This window comes from Petaurus breviceps, unplaced genomic scaffold (genome assembly GCF_028583685.1).
Source record: "Petaurus breviceps papuanus isolate PSGF00001 unplaced genomic scaffold, PetGlider_PUasm1.0 90740, whole genome shotgun sequence".
NCBI classification, from domain to species: Eukaryota; Metazoa; Chordata; class Mammalia; order Diprotodontia; family Petauridae; genus Petaurus; species Petaurus breviceps.
Window position 1 is genome coordinate 4027442 of NW_027187330.1, and position 22384 is coordinate 4049825.

The 22384-nt window shown below is 39.9% G+C and overlaps 1 protein-coding gene across 1 annotated transcript in view; it reads right to left on the bottom strand.

Moving 5' to 3' along the window:
- Positions 1-22384, bottom strand: part of HPSE2 (heparanase 2 (inactive)) — a 730895-nt gene that overhangs the window by 607617 nt on the left and 100894 nt on the right. The window lies entirely within an intron of this gene.

Consider the following 22384-nt stretch of genomic DNA (forward strand, 5'->3'; position numbering starts at 1 on the left):
GGATCACCTTCACTACAGTAGCAATCTCGATAGGGCTTATTTTCGGGGGAGGGCTTAATTTAGAGGAATCTTACACAGTAAGGGGAGGGCTTATTTTCGGGGTAGCTCTTATTATCGGGGAAACACGGTATCAGCTAGCATTAAGCTAATGGAGGTGAATATTTGAGGGATGAAGGAAGAGGTCTTCATGATATGCTGTCTTCCTGGGGCAGCTAGGTGGCGCTGCAGGAGTGGATAGAGCACTGGTCCTGCAATCAGGAGGACCTGTGTTCAAATCCAGCCTCAGACACTTATTAGCTGTGTGACTCTGGTCAAGTCACTTAACCCCAATTGCCTCAAAAAAAAAAAAGATCTGCAAATATTTGCAGAGCTGTTTTGAAGACTGATTGACTTGTTCTAGAGGTCACACTGAGGAGCAATATGTGGGAGCTGCAGACAGGCCAACCTAGGTTTGATGTTAGCAAAAGGCTTCCTAAAAATGACAGCTTGAAAAAAACAAAATGAACAACACAAGAGCTGTGCAAGAGTGGGAGAGGTCACTTAGAAAGTAGTAAGTTCATGGAATCAGGGGGTAATGGCTAAGGAGCAAAAGGGGACCTCAAGTAGAAATTCCTGCTTGCCTTGAAAATGTTCAACCCAAAGTTGAAAGTATCCTCTGTAAAGAGAGTAATTGTTCATGTATTGGGAGGGGGAGGGTAGAGGCGGGTAAAACTAGGTGAGTCTGTCCCTTCTAACTCTGAAATTCCATGATTCTGACTGCCCAGTCCCTTTGGTCCAGTCTAGAGGGTCTGCCAGCCCCAGCTTTATTTATAAGAGAAAATCCTATAGAAAGATTTGGTTTTTTTAATGGTTGGATATATCACCAAGGGAATTCTTGTTCAGGTACAAATTGGATCCAATGGGCTCTGAAGTCCTTCCATCTCTGAGATTCTGATTCTGATTTCTAACATTTTCTTCACTAGGTTGTTCTCTATTAACTTCCATTGCTCAGCAATTTCTCCCAGAAGCCCCTTCCTACCCAGAAAAAAGGAGACTCTGCCCTGAAGGAATGTAGCTACCCCCTTCCTTTACTTAGATAATCTTACAACTATTCACAATTCTATACCTAAGAGTCAATACATTAAAGCTAAACAGTTGCAGCTAATATTTACAATACTATTTCATCCCATCTCCAACTCCTTCCTCTGAAAGCAGAAGGCTTCAGAAAGGAAGAGTTCAATGTCATCTTCTAGGTGGAAGCTGTTACCAGTCTCTGAATCAAGTGGAACCAGAGGAAGGAGATGTAAGTGGGAAAAATCCCAAGAGAGATGGGTGGGATCCAATTGGATTGAACTAGCCTCTGGTTTGTGAGAGCAAGAGGAACCTAGTCCCATAGTTTCTAATTCCTCCTCCTTTCCCAGATCACTGTGCCCTTCACAAATTCCATCATGTGCCTTCCTATTCTGCCTCCAACTGCTAAAAGAGATGGGTGGAGCCCAGGAAAATGGAAAGAAACCAATTCAGGTACAACCTGATTAAAGCCCTCTAGGCACTGCTTTAATGTCTGAGTTTTCTCTGACATCTGATATAATTAAGCACGTGGTCATTAGCAAGGAATTGTCTTAATGGATTATCTGTAAGAAATGACAAATAAGACAAGATTCAGAGAAAGATGTAAGCAAAAAACAGAACAATTTGCACAATGTCCATAAAACAACTTTGAAAGATTTCAAAATCCTTATCAATTCAGTGATCAATCATGATTTTAAAAAAACGATGATAAATAAAACAGTCTTCCAAACTCTTGGCAGAAAGGTAGGACCCTAGAGATGCAGAATGAGACATACATGTTCAGGCAGAGTCAATGTGTTAGTTGCTTGACTATATGGATTTGAGTGGAAGCACTGCTATGGGGAGGGAGGGGGTAGTTGGTGGGCAATGATAATGAAATAAAGAAGAAAAAGAAAAGAGTGGCAGTGAAACATTTTAAAATATTCATAAGGTAGCAGAAGGAAGCTCAGAAGAGAACACAGACAAGCAGGGAAATTTTGTGACCACTGTGTTAAATTTAACAAAAAATTTTAAAAACTATACTTTATAAGTTAATTTGATTTTAAAATTTTCCTTTCTGTTCTTTGTATATTAAAATAATCATGTTTGTTGGCATGGTTTGTTGTCAAGCTTATAATAAAAAGGAAAAATTGTAAAACCAGTGAGTTATCAAATTTTATGATGTAAGGTAGTTTAGATTTAAAAGTGGAGGCAGTTAGATGGCACAGTGGATAGAGTGATGGGCCTGCAGTCAGAAAGATTCATCTTCCTGAGTTCAAATCTGTGCTCAGATGTTTACCAGCTGTGTGACTCTGATCAAGTCACTTAACCCTGTTTGATTCAGTTTCCTCATCTGTAAAATGAACTGGAGAAGGAAATGGCAAACCACTCTGATGTTTTTGACAAGAAAACTCCAAATGGGGTCATGAAGAGTCAGACACAAATGAAAACAACTGAACAACAAAGCTTTACAAGTATATGAAAGCTTCGTTTAATGAGACAGAGACAGACAGGCAGAAACAGGGAGATAAGAGAAAGAGAAAGGGGAAAGAGAGGAAAGGGGGAAAGGAGGGAAGGAAGGAAGTATGTGGTGTATGGGGACCCCAAAAATCCCTTTCCCCAAAAAAATTTAAAAGTCAGAGGTGTCTTGAGGAGAGAACAGGAAGTTTTATTCAGTTCTGGAGAGAAGAGGGCATCCCTCCCACCAGTAGGAACCAGTGGAATGAGGCATATTACAGAAGTCAGAACAAGAATTTATACCCTAAGGCAATAAAGCCCCACCCACCCTTCTCCCACTGGCTGGGAGGCAGGTTTATAATCTGAGAGTAAAATCTCCTCCAATGATAAGGAAAAAAGAAGCCTGCCACTATCTCTCAGTGGCTGGGAGGCGGGCTTACAAAGAACAAGGAAATAGGAGATAGCCAATCCAAATGTACCTATCCTTATTTGGCAACTGCCAAAGTGAAGAAAGGGGAAAGGGCTCTAAGAGATTCCTAAAATTCCTGAAGGGCTTAAGGCTGATTGACAGCAAGGGAAGGGGAAAAAGGGTCCCAGGTTGTGTAATTTCTTAGGAAACCCAGGACTCAGGTCTGTCCAGTCTTACAAAAGTCTTTCTCTGTTTTCAAGATAGTCTCTCTCCCTTCTCCTCATTCTGAGGAATCTTCACAAAGGGTGCAGAGAGAGAGTGTACCCCACTCGGAAGAAAGGAAGGAAGGAAGGAAGAAAGGAAGGAAGGAAGGAAGGAAGGAAGGAAGGAAGGAAGGAAGGAAGGAAGGAAGGAAGGAAGGAAGGAAAGAAGGAAGGAAGGAAGGAAGGAAGGAAGGAAGGAAGGAAGGAAGGAAGGGGAAAGTAGAGAGAGGGAAACAGTAAGAAGGGGAAAGAGAGAGAGAGAGAGAGAGAGAGAGAGAGAGAGAGAGAGAGAGAGAGAGAGAGAGAGAGAGAGAGAGAGAGAGAATGAATTTTGCATTTCCTTTGGTAATTCATGAATATTTCAGATCACATTCACCAACCTGCCTTTAAACCCAAGGAGAAAGTGAACAAAGACATGAGCTGAGGGTAACTGATGGTGCCTTAGTACACTTCCTAGCACAGCTTTTAACCTAGCACTAGCTGATAACACTCCATCACCACCCACACCTTGCTACAGGTCTGTGCTTCTCTGTTATCATTTCTGATGGGAAATTCAAATGAAAACACTGACTCAGCAGAGTCTCTACCCAGGGCTATAATTAAGAGGAAGCTGCCATGGCTTTGCTCTAGAGCACTCAGATTTGGAGGGTACTGCCAATATTCATAATCCCTCAGCAATATAGAAACAAATGAACATAAAGCCTAGTAAGCAAGAATAGTTATGTAAAATAAGAACATGTTCTAATAGCTATGTGGTCAACAGATATGAAGAAAAAGTTCTCAATTCCTAGTAATAACAATAGGAAAGAATGTTCCCAATTACTAATGATCAGAGAAACAGGAAGTAAAACCACTCTGAGGTTTGATCTCACACCCAGTAAACTGGCAAAGTTGAGAAAAGGTGGTAAGAGTCAATACTGGTGAATACCAGCTGTGTAAAGCTAGAATTATGAGTTGCCCAACCATCATGGAAAACAAATTGGAATTTTGTAAAGAGAGCAACTAAAATGCCCATACCTTTCAACCCAGAGATTCTACAGCTAGGCTTCTATACCAAAGATCCTAACAATTTTTTTTAAATGTGTCTAGGGGTGACTAGGTGGCGCAGTGAATAGAGCACAGAGAATAGAGCACAGTGAATAGAGTCAGGAGGACCTGAATTCAAATCCGGCCTCAGACACTTAACACTTGCTAGCCATGTGACCTGAGGCAAGTCACTTAACCCCAATTGCCCTGCCCTCCCCCCTCCAAAAAAAAAGCAAAAAAATATATATTCCAATAAATTATTTTTAATGGGTCTAAATATTTACAGCAACACATTTTTAGTAGCAAAGATCCAGAAACAAAGCAGATGACCATCAGTTGGGAAATAACTAAATAAACCATGACATGAATGCAATTGTAAGTTAACTCTCTGTAAGAACCAATGAACAGAGAAGCATGGAAAGACTTCTATGAACTGATGCAGAGTAAAACAAGCAGAACCAGGAAAACACAATATACACAATGACTACAACTATGTGAAATGAAAGAATAACAATGATAAAATAATCAAAACAATGTTGTGAAATTATAATGACCAATCTTGGCCTCAAGGAAGAGATATGAGAAGGTACTTCTCTATCTTTCTTTACTGAGGTAGGAAACTATGGGTGTAGAACGCTCTATATAATGTCACATTTGGGAGATATGTTGGTAAGTTTTGCTTAACTTTTTTTTTTATTATTCGTTATAAGGGGCAGTTCTTTGGGAAGGGGAAAAGAAAGTATTTGGAAATATATGTAATGTGAAAACAAAAATGTCAATAACAATTTTTTTAAAGTAAAATAAATTTTGAAAAGTAGGACACTACCAGATTGGTGGCAGCTGCAACCCAGATGGGCGCCTTACCAATCTGGCACTGCCTAGAGGCCCTCCCAACTTGGCAACATCCCCAGCACGAGATTGACGGTGTTTTGTAGTTTCTGTCTCCCTCCCCACATACTGGTCATAAGTTCAAAGCATATAGCTTTAGAGCTGGAAGGGACCTCAGAGGTCTTCAAATACAACCTCCTCATTTTACAAATGACAGAGGGGAAGAAGAATAAACATTTATACAGCACCTAATATGTGCACAGCACTGTGCTAAGGGCTTTACAAAAATTATCTCATTTGATCCTTACAACAACCCTTCAAGGTAGATGCTGTTATTACCCAAACAAGGAAACTGAGGTAAACAGAAGTTAAATTATTTTCTCAGGGTCGAAAAACTAGTAAAAATGCCTGAAGCAGGATTTTAATTCAGGTCTTCCTGACTCCAGGCCCAGTACTCTATCCATTGCACCACAAAGCTGCCTCCCATTTTACAAATGAAGAAACTGAGAATATTCACAGAGGTTAAGTGACTTTGTCCACAGTCAGACAGCTAAGTAGAAATGCAAGGATTCAAATCCAGGTCTTCTGACTCCAAATTCAGAGTGCTTGTACCACGATGAGATCCATTCAAGAGTATGTTTCACACTGCTCAGCTAGAGCACAAAATTTTCTAGTTATGGCTGTGTGTGTCTGTCTGTCTGTCTCTCTCTCCATCTCTCTCCCTCCTCTCTGTCTCTATCTATGTATATACACATATATTCATACATACATGCATATACATGTGCATATCTATACATTATTATATGTGTGTTATTTAGTGTATGTATGTACATGTATGTTTATATGTGTATATAATATGTATGTTATGGATATATGCATGCACATCTATACATAGACATATATATATACACTCTGTGAGTTATACATATATACATATATAAGAGGGTGAGAGTGTATTTCTTTCCCTCTTCTGTGGATTTAGGAATAGGACCATTACATTCATCCTTATGCTATGAAATACTTCACCTACAACAGATAATACTATTTTCACTGGAGATCCTTTTTTTTCTTTTATTTGGCAGGATTCACACACTTCACCAAAAATGTACAAGTTGTATCATTCATGGACAGAAGAAATTTTATTTTTGTGGGCCCCTTAATTTGTAAGTATCCTAGGAATGTTATGTTGTGTGCCATTTTGGGTCACTAAACTTGTGGGGAACAATTAATTCACTGTTTTTGTGGTTTTCAAGAGGCATTTTGACTTGGTCCTCACAGACAGCAAAAGAACCTTTCCTTCCATACACAGCATGGTTTGAGGATTGGGGGGTGGTCTTGCTTGTGAGATAGTCACCTTTGGAAGCTTTTGTTTCAGCATCTCTTAGGAAGTTCTTTAGAATTTTCAGGTACTCTCACATCTTGACCAATGGGCTTTCCAATATGCCTGCTTCATTAAATTTACCTTTCTTACTTTATCATATAGAAATCTGAACTATGTTTTACGTGGAATTATTACAATCTGTCACCTTCTGTATTTCCCACAATCATCTCTGATAGGTCTCAAGGATCCTTACACCTAAGGGGATGCAACAGATAAAGTGAAATTCTTGGAGTCAGGAAAACTTGAGTTCTAATCCAGACTCCTACATTTACTAGCTGTGGGACCACGGACAATTTATTTAATTTCTCTATGCCTGAGTTTCTTCATCTATAAAAAGGGAGTAATAATACCACCCACCTCCCAGGGCTGTTGTAAGAATCAAATTAGCTCATAAATGTAAAAGCACTTTGCAAACTTTAAAATGCTATATGAATGTGAGCAGTTACACAACTCCTTCCCTTCAGGAGAATTCTCCAAACTCACCTTCAATCTCAATCACACCTTCCCTGGGATAATTGTGACAATTAGGTGGTGTAGTGTTAGAACTCAGATCTGAGTTCAAATTCAGCCTCAGGTGTTGCTTATTGTGTGACTCAATGAGTGACTCATCTGTACAATGAAGGAATAGCTTTCAATGGTTTCTATGGGCCCTTCCAGCTCTAAATCCTATGATTCTAGTGTTTGCCACTAAAGTTAGTCTTTTAATTAGTGCTTATTACTTCCTTCCCTATTATTATGGGAGTGCCAAGAACCACTGATTTAAAACTGGAAAGGGCCCTCAGGAGATATCTTGTCTAACTTTCTCATTTTACAGATAAAGAAACGGAGGCTCAGGGGGTTAATGGCTTTCCCAAGATCATACGGTGGTAAGTAGCAGAAGCAGGGTTTGAACCCAGACTCTGACTCTAGAGCTAGGAATCTTTATTGACTTTATTCAGTATCAGTAGCTCAGATTTTCAAAGCAGTTTCTTTACAAAAACCCTGCATTATCACTGATAGTGCAAATATTATTGTCCATCTTTCACAGATAAGGAAACTGAGGCTCAGGGCAGTTAAGTGATGGGCCCTGGTGTTTTCTAATACACGATCTGCCTCCCACACAATCTGAACTCTCCGGGAGAAAGGCATGGAAGTTAGTGAAACTTAAAACAGCTGGCTTATCAGACTCTGTATCTCGATAGCTCCCCAGGACATAATTGGAAACCTCAACCGGATCTGATCTAATAAACTGTGCTGAGGCTCCTGTAACTGGCATTCCTAATAGGACTTTATCCTTGACTGCGCCAGACTGTTCAGTCTTGTGCTCTAGCCCTGCCCTATTTGTAATTACCTTCCCACCATACAGTCTCTCTTTTCACAAGACACTTTTTTGGGTTCTGAACTACGCTGAGCCAGCCAATTCAGTTAGACATCTGGGCCTTCTATAACTCGGGCCCCTGAAACTTAAAGTACCCCATGTTCCCTCTCAGGAAAAAAAAAACATTTTTCTTGTAAATTTCATTAATTGGCAATACTCACTTGCATGCTGAATCCCTCTTTAGAATGTGAGCTGCCTGGGAGCATCTGCTTCTTCAATGAGCACTTAGCATAATAATGATGGGCAGCTAGATGGTGCAGTGGATAGACTATTGGGCTTGGAATGAGGAAGACTCATCTTCTAGAGTTCAAATCCAGGCTGACACATTTACTAGCTGTGTGACCCTGGGCAAGTCATTTAACCCTGTTTGCCTCACTTTCCTCATCTGTAAAATGAACTGGAGAAGGTAATGGAAAACCACTCCAGTATCTTTGCCAAGAAAATCCCAAGAAGGGGTCGCAAAGTCAGAAAATAATAAAGTAGCTAACATTTACATAACACTTACTGTGTGCCAGTTGCTGTGCTAAGTGCTTTACAATGACCTCATTTGATCTTCATAACAACCCTGAAAGGAGTCAGGAGGATCTGAGTTCAAATCCAGCCACAGACACTTAACACTTACCTAGCCATGTGACCCTGGGCAAGTCAGTCAATCCCAATTGCCCTGCCCTCCCCCCTCCAAAAAAAAAAAAAAAAGGAAAAAATCCACATATAACAACCCTGAGAGGTGGGTGCTTTTATGATCCCCATTTAATACATGAGGAAACTAAGGCAAACAGGGGTTAAGTAACTAAGTCTGGTCACACAGACAGTGTTGGATTTGTATTAAGGTCTTCCTGACTCTGAGTTCAGTGCTCTCTCCACTGTGTTACTTAGCTGCCCCATGTTATTGAGTGGTTTCAGTCACATCCAACTCTTTTTTGGCCCCATGTGAGATTTTCTTGACAAAGATACTGGAGTGGTTTACCATTTCCTTTTCCAGCTCATTTTACAGATAAGGAAACTGAGGTAACAAGGTTAAGCGACTTGCCCAGGGTCACACAGCTAGTAACTGTCTGAGACCAGATTTGAACTCAGGAAGAGGAGTCTGGCCTGGCACTTATGCACTATGGCACCATCTAGTTGCCCCAGAGTATATGCTTAATAACTGTTTCTTGATCGATCAAACTGCTATTTATGAAGCTATGAACAATGAAGCCATTCTGAAAAACTACTTAGAACTTACAAGAAAAGTCATTAAACTCTTCATTCCATTTGTCCCAACCTCCCACTACTGGGCATATACACCAGGGAGGTCAACCAGCAAAAATGTCCCTGTAATATATAACAAAACAATCATACCAACACTTTGTGGTAGGTAGTCAAAAAAAAATTAAATTAAGGCTACAAAATTTCACATTTCTCCTGAAAATGATCCAGACCCATCTTGAATGTTTCTAACTTTAAGGAGACAGAAAAATGCATGAACAACATCATGTAACTACATTTCCCAGAAATCTGGGTGGAGTTCGGCAGCTTTCAGTGCATACAATTTAAAAGACTATAAGCCACATGTAGAAGAATATAATAGGCTAACAGTGTATGGTGAGAAAGCCAAGGGGAAAGACTGGAAAGAATGGTAGTCAGGCCCTGGTCCTGATGTTTTGTTTACTTTGTTTCTGGGCTGAGAAAATCTTTGTTTCCCAATTCCCACACTAATACCCCAACATGAATACCTATCTTATAGAAACCATGGCAAGAAGCCCAAGACATTTAATACTGCAGATATTGACCACAGGCTGCTGAGAGACTTTATGGACGCCATGCTATGGAGTTGAGGAGGTAGCAGAAGCCCAGAGTGGTCACCCAGAAGGTGAGACCAGTGCTCCTCTGTAGCTGCAACCACACTGGCATAACCAGGATGGCTGCCAGCACAGGTTCTTTCATCTGCTTTTCTAAAGGAAAGCAATTTTAAAGGGGTCAACAATCTTTTTTTAATTAAACACAACTCAGTAAACTGAACTTCAGAGAAAATACAAACAGAAATTATAAGCAGAGAAAATAGCACAGATCAACAGACAGGGCTTCCAACTGTCTCAGAAATTAGCACAAATCAACAGACAGATCCAACCATCAAATCCAGGCTGACACATTTACTAGCTATGTGACCCTGGGCAAGTCACTTAACTCTGTTTGCCTCACTTTCCTCATCTGTAAAATGAATTGGAGAAGGTAATGGAAAACCACTCCAGTATCTTTGCCAAGAAAATCCCAAGAAGGGGTCGCAAAGTCAGAAAATAATAACAGTAGCTAACATTTACATAACACTTACTGTGTAACATATATAGTTACCAGAGAGAGAAGCCCCAAAAATCTGGTGACCCAGAGTCTCATTTGGTCAAATCACATGAACACTCTTCCAATGAATGAGCCCCAAGGCAAAATGCTAACCTCAGAGTATATATACACTTCTCAGAGCCAGAGGGCATCACAACCCTTATGACCCAGTGCCTATTTAGAAATTAGCAAGAGGTGTGAGCCTTCCTACAAACAAGCATCCCTTAATCAAACTTCCCTAACTGGGCTCCAGGAGGCCTATTAATAGTCAGGGAAGATCTTCTATTCCATTAACATTATATCCCCTCTGTATACAGGGTAGTGCTATCATAGCTTTGGGAAATGGGTAGCAAGAATTAGCTTGCATTCTACGTTAAATAAATGTCCCTGGCTTTACTATATTTGGTATGGTTTACCCAGACTTGGTGGAGGAGATTCACTAGAAATGGAAACTCAATGAGTTTTTAATTGAAACAGACCTGTTACCCTCAGCCTCAGGTCCTCCTTATTGTTGTTCCCTTTTGAATTCTGCTGAGGGCTCAACCTAAGGGGCTCCTCTTGTCCTCTAAACCACAAGTAGGGCCCCCAGCCATGCTGCCCTGAAAACGTTCTTGCTTTCTGTGGTACCACACTCACCAGGCATTTATCCTTTAAGTATTAGGAACCCAGAAATGGTCAAAAGTGAGTGTTTGGGTTTCCAAGGGCTATATTTACACCATTCCCCTAAACAAACAGTGGATAGCAAATATTATTACCCATCCCAGGATTATTTCTAAAGACCACAGCCAACTTGAATGGATCCAATCTGGAATATGTTTGGTGTGATTCTGTCCTTCAAAACCCCAGTTTCATGCTGCTTGTTTACATGTAGATAGGCAAAGATGAGAGTCATCTCCTGAGAGAAGACAGTCAAGTCTAGAGGCAAGGCTGGGGTGGGAGTGGAGGGGTGGTTACTGGAATGTTAAAATTTGCCACTCCACTGGTGGTGCCACCTCTGAATCTCCTCTTATCTGAGCTTCAAATAAGAGGAGGTGTTACCTTTTTCAGTGAAGTTTCATCCTTTCCATTTTCATCTTCAAGTCTGGCTTTATTTCAACCCTTCTTAGATAAATTATTGGTTTGAGATATCAGTGAGTATGCCTCATTATACACTTGGAATTATTTTTTTTATTCCAACCTGGGCTTTCATCCATGTGGGGATAACCCAACCCAATGCAGAAACTCCCTTCATTGATGCAGATCAGCAAATTATCCTTAAGTTTCTAAACAGAACTCAGAATATTATCTGAGGTCCTGAGAGATTAACCCAGTATGCAGAGGAGGCAAGACTCAACAAAATTCTTTCTGACTACAATTACACCATCCCTCTCAGTACTGGTCTTCAAAGAATCTTTAATACAGCATTTGTCAAAATTTTTAGTTCTCAGACACCCTTTACAATCTTCTTTCCCCCCACACCCAGAGCGGTTGGGGGGTGGGGAGGTTAGCAATCAGGGTTACATGACTTGCCCAGGGTCACACAGCTAGTCTGAGGGCAGATTTGAACTTAGGTCCTCCTGACTGCAGGGCTGGTGTTCTATCCACTGTACCACTTAGCCCCTACATTCTTAAAAATTATTGAGGACCCCTCCAAAGAGCTTTTGTTAACGTGGATTATAGCTATCAATATTTACCACATATGAAATTAAAACATCTTAGTTTTATTTTGAAATTAGTCTTTCCTTCACAAACCCCCTACAAAGTTCTCAGGGATCCCAGGGAGCCCCCGGACAACACTTTGAAAACCACGGCCTTGGTGCTTTCATTACAAAAAGGTCCTGAGGATGCCTGATGAGAGAAGCAACAAAGCTGATGAGGAAGAAACTGGACATAATTTCTCTTTTAATCCCAACTGGAGAAACTTCAGGACTTTCTGGCAGTCATTCAGGATGCAGTTTGATAGGAAAAGACCTTGATAGAATTGCTTTCTTGGAAAAAACCAACAGCTTTACTCATAGCAGGTGCTGGACAAGTGTTACTGATTCAATCTCTTGGATTCTCCCATCTCCCATAAGTGGACAATACACTGGCAATTTCTGCTAAGCCTAGAGTTCCACCATAAAGAAATGTGAGAAGAAACATAAAGAAATCTGCTCAATTCTTTAAATCCACATTGAGTTTGGTTTGGTTTTAAAAACTGTACAGGAGAGAGTGGATCTGGCCCCTTTAAAAAGCCAGATTGTATTACCCTCCAGGTGAAGGTAACAGCCCGGAGGGAGGAAATTGTGAATAACTATGACAGACTCTCTAACATTACATGCCTTCCCTTTAAAAGGCAGTTCACAGGCACCAGGGAGAGTTGAAAGTTGACACGTGGGGTTACAGTTAGAGAAAAGGAGAGAATTAAGGAAAATTCAAGTGGACGCTTAAAGCCAGCAGTTTGAAAAGACAGCTTCCAGGTACCTTCAGAACCTGCTAAGGACATGTGGAGCTCTAAACAGCAGAACGGTACTCTAAACAGCTAACAAGGTACTCAGCAGTCCTGGTGGCACATGCCTTAATCCCAGCTGCCAGGGAGGCTGAGACCAGTGGACTGTTTGATCTTAGGAATTATGAGCCGAGTTAAAATGACTGGGTGTCTACACTTAGTCTGGCACCAGTATGGTAAACCTCTGGGACCAGGAGATGATCAGGCTGCCTGAGGAGGGTCAAATCAGCCCAGGTCTGGAACAGAGCTGGTCAAAGCTCCCATGCCAATCAACAGCGGTATCCCCCATGAAAAACCACTGCCTTTCCAGGCTGGGTAAAATAGAGAAACCGAGTCTCTAAATCAATGAACGTATGAATGAATGAATGAATAACAAAATAAAAAACAATAATGACAACAAAAAAACCATTGTAACGAGCTAACAAATTAGGGTGGAAATAGAGGAAATGACTTGGGGCACTCCACAGTTAAAAGAAAGCTAAACCAATATTTAGAGCAGGAGCTGAGTAACCTTGGGAAACTCACAAACTCTTTGGGTCTCATCCTCTGTAAATTAAAGAATTGGATTAAAAAAATTTTTTTTTTTTTGCTTTTTGGAGTGGGAGGGTAGGGCAATTGGGGCTAAGTGACTTTCCCAAGGTCACTTACAGTTATTAAGTGTTAAATGTCTAGGGCTAGATTTGAACTCAGCTGGTACTGTATTCACTGTGCCACCTAGCTGCCCCAGGATTAGATGATTTTAAGGGGCCTTCTAACTTTAAATGTTATGGTCCCATGGTCCTTTGAACTGTCTTGTAAGTTTGTTATTGTTGTTTTTTGCTTTTAATGCCTATGTGACATGAAATAATTTTACAATTCGTAAGTAGTATAGGCTTAAGTATTTTAAGGATTAATAATTAATTAATTAATAAATAATTAAGACAATTATTTATTGTCTCAATAAGAAATTACATTTCAATTCTACATACAGTACGGCTAATAATATCACTTGTATAGCCTTTTAAGTTTACAAAATGCTTCATATACCAGGATCTCTTTGGAGCCTCACTGAAGGTAACCTTACCCCCATTTTACAGATATGGAAACTGAGGCTCATAGGTCTGATGACTTGTTCAGGATTTGAAACTAGTAAGTGCCAGGAGCAAGGATGCAAACCTAGCTTCTCCTGATCTCCGATCCAGTATTCTCTCCACCGTACTATAACTACACTAGGCAGGCTGGCCTGGGTTTTTTCAATTTCTCAATTTATGCCTAAAACCTGCTACTTTGGAATGAACAAGTCTCTCTGTAGAACTTAACTCAGGAACATGATGAAAGTGTTATCCCTAGGCTAAAAGCAAGCAATATTTAACCAAGTTTATCAGGATCCTTGGATGCATATAATTTCTTTTTCAATAGTAAAAAAAAAAAAAAAACCCAAACACATCTTTCTCTCTCGGAAACAATATTTAATTAAAGAACATATACCTTTTATATTCTTCTAAATTTTATCTAGTTAACTGGTCGTGTTTTTACTGAACTCTGGGTATTCATTATTGCCTAAAATACCTAAGATGGTGATAGTAACTTCTGAGTATAAGATCAGGCACAAAAATCAGTAATCCCTTATTGGTCTAGCATGGAATGGATTCCTTCCCAGGTGAAAATGCAATCACTCTAAAGACTGAATAAATGCTAGGAGAGCTCTGCTCCCCCCTCCCCCCCAGGGATGCTTCAACACAGCAGGAAAAACAGCCTTAATAACTGTTTGTTGAATTGATTTGTACTTCTGTTCTTCATTTTCCTTGGAAATCCCAAGAGAAAGAAGCCCATTTTGTGAGAAGGAGAAATAGCAGAACGGGGAGTAGCTTCTAGGTCCCAGGATTTTGGTAAATATTCTTTACCCCTTATCAATCAATCAATCTTTATTAAGCACCTACTATGTGTCAGACACTGCTGAGTGAAGATCAATTTAAGCCCTTTTCCTTCCCCTCCTAGTGTAGGGAATCAGGAGAAAGAATAGAAATAAACTATAGTCCTGGAACTGGGCTATAGCCAATTAGATAATTCTTGTGTTTTTATCAAGCAAGACTGAAAAGGGATGGAGTTGGAGCAGTAGCAATAATGGGCTAGAAGTAGGGTAAAGGTCTCTGAACCAAAGTGGGATGTGGATCTGTGGATCTGATAGTCTGTGTGGGCCTACAGATGGGAGAACACAAGCATAGGAGGTTGTGTTTATGTACGTCAGGAAGTCATGTGAATGTGGGGTTCTGTGGGGTCTGTATATCAGGAACGTAAACAAATTAAATTTTAGATTGACTCATTCGCCAAAATTACGGGCAAAATTGTATAATCTTCCCTTTCTTTAAAGTCACCTTCCCCCCCCCAAAAAAAAATAATCAAAATTATTTGACTGCTAGGCAGAGAAAATATATGCTAGTCTCCTAAAATGGTACAATGTTTAGGATAAAAAAGGGCGGATGGTCTTCATGCATTTTTCCCCTTTATATTTGACAGAGGAAATGACCAAATCTCCCTACCTCTTGAGCTCCAATCCTGCATCATCAACTGCCTGCTAAATAGTCAATCTGGTCAACAAACATTTATTAAGCACCCACTGTGTGCCAAACATTGTGCTAAGCGCTAGGGATACAAAAAAGGGCAAAAGTTAGTCGCTGCCTTCAAGGAGCTCACAGCCTAATGGTAAATACGAGATCAAAGATTTAGAACTTGCAGAGCATCTCTAATCCAACCCCCTCATATTAGAGATAAAGGAACTGAGGGCCAACGTGGCAACTCCCCAGCCTGACAGGTCCAGCCCTTCACACATCTTCAGGATTGTCTCACCAAACCTCCTCTTCGCACACTCTCTGTTTTAGAAAACTGGCTTTGTTGGGCCCTGAATTCTGCCTCCATGCTTTTGCTGTCTTCCCACGTGCCTGGAATGCACTCTCTCTTCACCTATGCCTCTTAAAGTCAAATGACACAACACAGATTACGTAATCAATGTTGCATAGTATGTATATATTACACATTATATTAAACAAAACCCTTTACAAACGTGAAAGAACAATGTGATGGTTACCATCATTATCATCATTCTTAGCCTCCTTCCCAGCTCAGATCAGGCTGTGCCACCTCTCCTAGGAGAGGAAGCCTTTCTTCATCACCCTGGTTGTTAGCTTGTATTTAGCTATAAATTTTACGTGTCATATTCCTCCAACAGAATGTAAATTCCCTAAGGGTAGAGACAAGTTTTATTCGTTTTTGTTGTAGTGTCCCTGGAATTAAAGATGATATCTTGCATGTAGTAGGCATTTAATCAATAGTTATTGAAATGAATTGACTTCATTTAGGCCTAGTTTAAGGACAGTCTCTTCTCAGTCACCCAGCCTTGTTTCCTTTCTGTAAGGAAGGTGTCAGCAACCACCGTTCAAACTGCTCCCCCTGAGAAGCCATTAGTAACATCATTGGTGGGAATACAGTGTAGGATCATCCTTCTTCTCCTTCTTCTCACAAAGATGGCTTCTGTCTCTTGAGATTTCCAAGAAAAGTGAAGAAGAGAGAAGCACAATTCAGTTCAACAGACATTTATTAAGGTTATCCTACATGACATGCCGAAGTATCCTTAGAAGTGGGCATCTCTCCCAGCCACCATTCAGTCTTGAGAGTGATCTCATTTGCCCTGTTGCGTCTATTTGGGTAAAAGGTCATCTTCCTGACCCTCAAATATAGTCTGCCATTTGGGTAGGTGGGAGAAGTGCTAGACAAAGCCTACAGCAGTCAAACTCAAATAGAAACAGATCCCTGTGGGTGCATATTGACTTAGAAAACCATAAATTAACACTGTTTATGTTGTACTATATTTTCTATTTATTTTATTAAACATTTCCCAATTACATTTTAATCAGGTTCAGACCATACTTGCGACTTTTTATGGGCTTGGGGATCATGGGTCTTAGTTCAGACACCTCTGATTTAGAGCTCATTAACTGTAATCAAGGACAACAATAAAAAATGCCACTTTTACAAATTGTGTTGTAATTATAGGACCATGGTCATTCTAGCCCCAGAATAGTAGTGTACCTAGAATCTCCTCAATGTGCTCACTTCCTCTATCAAAGGCCACTGAAACCCACCTATGTGGGTTTCTCATCTTGTGTGATTCTCCATCATGTCTGTCTATAAATTCTCCATAGAGGATCTGACCAACCCACTGGGCACCTTCATATGTAACTAATCACTCGCTCCAGTTACATGATTGACAAACCTTCTCTTCCAGTCATGCATTTCTTTGACAACATAATTTATATAAATTCTCAAGTACAAGTTACGGTACAAAGGAGAGGTGTGATATGTGATTTCACTTGTATTTGACCGTTCTCTCCACCAATTAAAGTCAGCACTTTATCAATTAACCTACAGCAGTCTTAAGGAGTTGCCTAGAATGGTCGTGGCAAACTCAAATGGGGGCCACTAAACCACGGATGAGAATCCCTACAGGCCACATATTGAAGGCCTGGCACTCTATGCACTATGGCGCCCTATTCCCTACGGCACCACCTAGCGACCCTGGCTTCCCTGACTTCTTTAAATCCAAGCTAAAAATCCCACCCTCTACAGAAAGCTTTCCTCAGTCTTTCTTGATTCTGCTGCCTTTCCACCCCGGATTACTTCCTATCCATCCTATGTCCGTAGCTCGTTTACACTTGGTTTGCATGTTCTCTCCCTACTTGACTGTAAGCTCCTCGCGGGCAGGGACTAGCTTTGCCTTTTTTTGTATCCCCATACTAGCATAGCGCCTCGCACACAGTAGGCCCTTAATAATGCTCACTGATTGGCATACTGAATAGTAGGACTGGAGGCCGGTCTTCAAGGCTGAATTTTTCTCCACCAAAACACTTGCCAGTAAAGTCAATACATAATAACCACAATTGGGTGGTCACTAAGGAGATGTGGTTTATTATAGAAATAGTCTGAGAAAGTCTTTCTCATATTTTCATCAAGGAGACCCTGGAAATGGGTGGAGATGGTTATTCCATAACTATTTTTTCTGGGAAAACAGGAATTGGCCATTTACATAAAGATTTGTACCAAAAGAGAGAGAAAGAGAAAAAAAAACCCTATTTGAATAGTAATGATGGAGAAAATACACCAGTGTTCTTCCTTTTTTGCCTTTATTAATGAATTGGGATACATAAAAAAGCAATTAAATAGCATAAAAGAGTCACAAGCTTCATTCAAATCCTCTTTACTAGTCACTTTTATTTCATAAAAGGAGCAATTTCATAATAAAATGGTATTATATAAAAATTATTTTACTGTATACATTTTAAGGGCCCGGGAAAATAACACATAACATATTGGTAAAAATATATGTCATAAGAGGGGAGGAGAAAGAAATCTACATTTTAAAAATTGTCTATGAAGCGTACTTTATGCCAAGTTTCAGACAAAGAATCGCCATATTTGGGTAGTAGATAGACTTGCCCAGGATAGTCTCCAAAACATGGACTTTTTAATTATCTCTTGGCTTATGATTTTGGTCTTTTATATTCAGAATTATACAGCAAATATACATATTTATGTAGTAAATATACATATAGTACTCCAAGCACTTAGTACAGTGCCTGACACATTGTAGGTGTTTCATAAATGCTTGTTTCCTTCCTTCCTATAATGTATTTCATGAATAAAAGGAGGGGGATTATTTTGTCATTTGTCAATAGGGAACATTTAAAGTTAGTGTTTAGAGGAGCTATTTTATCTTATACTCTACATCTAACTCATAAAAATGTTATTGCCACCACAGGGAAACTAGAAAAACAAATTAGAGAACTCTGAACATGTCTGAGATTTCTATTCAACTTTTTAGAAAAAGTTTTAACTCCAGTTTCTATTACAAAGAAAACTCTGGGTTATGTGTGCCTAAAACAAATGAGAAAATAGGCAATTGGAGGAGCTCTTAGGTTTGTAGTTGAAACCACTTTTTTTTTTTAAGAAAATTTAAGTAACAGCTGTAGTTTATATGGGCTTTTAGGTTTACAAAGTACTTTACATAGATTATTCTCATTTGATCCTTACTACAACCCTATGAGGTATGTGCTATTATTATCTCCCATTTTACAGGTGAAGAAACTGAGGCCAAGAGAGGTAGCAAGAGAAGGTAACACTGATAATAAGCTTCTGAAGGTAGATTTAAATTCAGGTCTTTCTGACTCAAGTCCAGCACTTTTGATTTGCTATACCAAGCTGCAAAATCGCTTTTAAGAAGAAAAAAAAATCATTCACAGAAAAGGTTGAATAAATGAAGTGATAACAGCCCAAAGTCACACAGATGAATGCTCTGGGATTTGAACCCATATCCTTTGAACTCAATACTGTTTCCAATAATGTAATTCAATTAGCATTTTCAAATCAGCTGTATAACCCAAGTTCCAAAGTCTATCAGTACAGTATTCTCTCCTCATTGGGGATCAATGCCTTGTACCTGTGTAGGAAGCAGGGCAGATATGTCAAGGGCCAGAAAAAGGGGGGGGGGTTGGTCTCTAGAGTTTCTCTTGGTCCTGTGGTTGCTTTAGGAGCTCGTGACATCAAGAGAGAAGATGGACAATACCAACCCTTCTTCAGGTTGCTGAAGAAGCCACCATAAGAGGAGATGGCAGGTTCTATCATGTCCTTATCCCCAGCTTGCTACACTAGAGACTTCAGGGAATTTCTCCTCTGGTGAGATCTGGGATCCTCTCCAGGTAGGACTGAACTACCTTGTTCCCAATGGGAGAGTTCCTTCATTCTGCACTGTCTGGCTTTTGTTCTCCTATGTATACTTTCTCTGATTTCTGTTTTGCTATCAACTTGGATAAACGGTTTTTTGTTCGTTTGTTTTCTGCTACCTGCTATGTCTGCTCATTGTGGAACTGGTATTTGGTGGGAAGGGAGTCAAGCCTTGGATATAAAGCTTAGGGTCTTCCTACTAATAAATAACCATCAGAACTTTAATTCGAGTCTGAGAACTACATCCCCTAGACAAACAATATTTAAGAGAGTAGATAGATATAATTCTAGTCCAGTACCTCCTTTCTCCATGGAAAGAAGAGTAATCAATAATCCTCTGCCCTCTACCTCCTGCTTCCACTCCTGGCAGAAATGAAGAAAGGTGTGGGAGGGGAGGAAATCAAGGCTAAAGATGTCAATTCTGCTTCCCTTCAAGCTATATAATACCCCCATGCTACATGTGAGAAAGAGTTCTTGCTATTCCTACTCTGTGCAAGGTACTAATACAAGTACCTAGGATACAGAAGAGGAAAAATTAAATAATCCCTGACTTCAAGGAGTTTACATTCTAATTGTAGGACTAGGGAGTGGGTTATACTTGTGAATACTGTTCCATCACTCAGTATACCATATGGATTATTTGCCTCTCTTCAAGGTGATGGCATTTTACTTCATCCTATGTTTTCTGAATGTGTTCAGTATTAGGGGTCCTTTCTAAATATGGCAGGCTGGAGTGCATGGCAGTGGGAGCAGACAGGCCAGGATCCAGATCTGGCAAGTAACTCAATTGGTCTAAAACTTAGAACATGTGATAAAGAATAATGTAAGATAAGGAAGAAACACAGATTGGAACAAGTCTATTCTGGGTCTCAAATACTAAGAAGTCTGGGTTTTATTTAAAAGTCAAGGGTGGAACCAATGAATGTTTTTGAGTGGAGGTGGAATGATTAGAATTAGGAATATCATGATGGTTGTGGTGTTAGGGATGAATTAATGGGGGGGAGGAACCTTTAGAGAGGGTGATTATTAAAATAGTTCAGGTAAAAAGATTAAAAAATCATCTCATCTGAAAAAGATTAGGGGGTCCCAGTACACCGTAAGCTCAATATGCATCAACAGTATGATCTGAGAGCTCAGGGCTAAGCACTTGATAGCCCTGTTGTATTTTGCACAGAGTGGACCTCCTCTACAGTACAAGTTGTGGGTGCCACATTTTAGGAAGGACATTAACAAGACACTATGCATCCAGAGGACAGCAACAAGACCTGTAAGGACATTGGAAATTATTCGATGGAAGAACCAAATGAAGAAACTGGAAATGTTTAGCTTAGCTTTAAGAAGAGAAGGTCAATGGGGCGACTAGGTGGTGCAGTGACGAGAACACCAGCCCTGGAGTCAGGAGGACCTGAGTTCAAATCTGAACTGACACTTAAGATTCTTACTAGCTGTGTGACCTTGGGCAAGTCAATTAACCCCAACTGCCCTGCCCTCCTCACCTCAAAAAAAAAAGGATCAAGACAAAACACAATAAATATGTCTTCAAATATTTTAAAGGTTTTCACACAGAAGAGGAATTCTTGTTTTATTGGCCCAAGGAGGCATAATGACTTGGGGCAAAGCATAGAGTTCCAAAGAAACAGATTTTAGCTCAATATAAACTTCCTCACAGATAGAGCCCCCCAAAATAGAAAAGGCTGATTCACAACCAAAGGGCACATTGCTGGGTCACCATTTGTTAGGGATGTTGCAAAGAATGGCCTGCTCAACAGCTGTTAAGACTAGGAAAGCTAGCTACAAAGTCCCTTCTAACTCTCAAGAGTACATGATAAGAAGAGGAGAGAAGAGGCAGAAACTTAAAATCAGATCTGGGTTTCTTGGAGGCTTCTGAAGGTCTGAATGAGGCAAGGGTGGGGATAACTGACTTTGGTTCCAGAGCAGGGCATGAGCTGGGCTGAGGCCCTCGTGGTTGGTGGCCCTTGGCAGCTTCAATTTCAACTCTGTGTATGTGTGTTTAAATTTGTTTAAAATTCTTTATATGTTGCAACTTAATTTGATGACTCCTGGGTCTTGTTTGGCATTGTCTTATTTCCAAAGTTTCTCTCCAAAATGAATATCAGAATTTTCATATTATTTTTCTTCCATGTACATTTCATTTTTATAAACTGTCTTTTTTTAAAATCTCTTTAGTTCTCTCTTTCATTCTTTCTTTTCATTTTGGTTATTAGCCATTCCCTATTTAGAATAAATAGAATTAATGTGCCTTCAGTCTGTGTTAAACAGAATTAGACTTAACAGTATCCTCTACAAAAAGCCCTCAGACAACTTCCCCTAAATCAGTGTACTCCAAATCCTACCGGAGTTCCAGTCCATGTCCTTGGGGTTCCTTTCCAAAGAAAACTAACCGGTTTTTTCAAGTCAAATTTATACATGGCATTATACACAAAACCTTGCCAAAGTTCAGTGATACTGTGATATGGTTTCATGATTCCTACCATCACAAAATTTGCACCTAAATGGGAAAGAAAATGTGTTAGATGTATCTGAAATTAACAACTCCATAAGTGAATACATTGTTTTCAGATTTCTTTTCAACTAAGTTTATACATTTTCATGATTAATGCTTGTTCCATTTTGTAATTGTCAATATTGGGTTTCTAGGTTACTACATTTTCCCATATCATCAGAGGCCAGTATATTTAGAGCTGGATAGAATGTTAGAGGTCATCTACTTCCTCTTTTCACAAACAAGGAAATTGAGGCACAGTGAGGTTAAGATATTTGCCCAAGGTTACCTGAATAGTAACAAAGTGAGGACATGAACACAAGCCCTCTGACTCCAAAGCCAATGTTCATTCTACTGAATCACAGTCACAGGAGGATAAATTCCAGCTCCAGCTGGAAGGGACCCAAGAGGCCATTGAGTCCAACCCCATCATGTTATAGATGAAGAATAGAAGGCCCAGTAAGGTAAAGTGGCATGATGGCATGATGCCATGCCTAAAGCTATATAGTTAATATGTGATAATGCTGGGATTCGAACCTACACCCTCTGGTTGTAATCCAGTGCCTTTTCCAACAATTCCATTTAATAAACTTT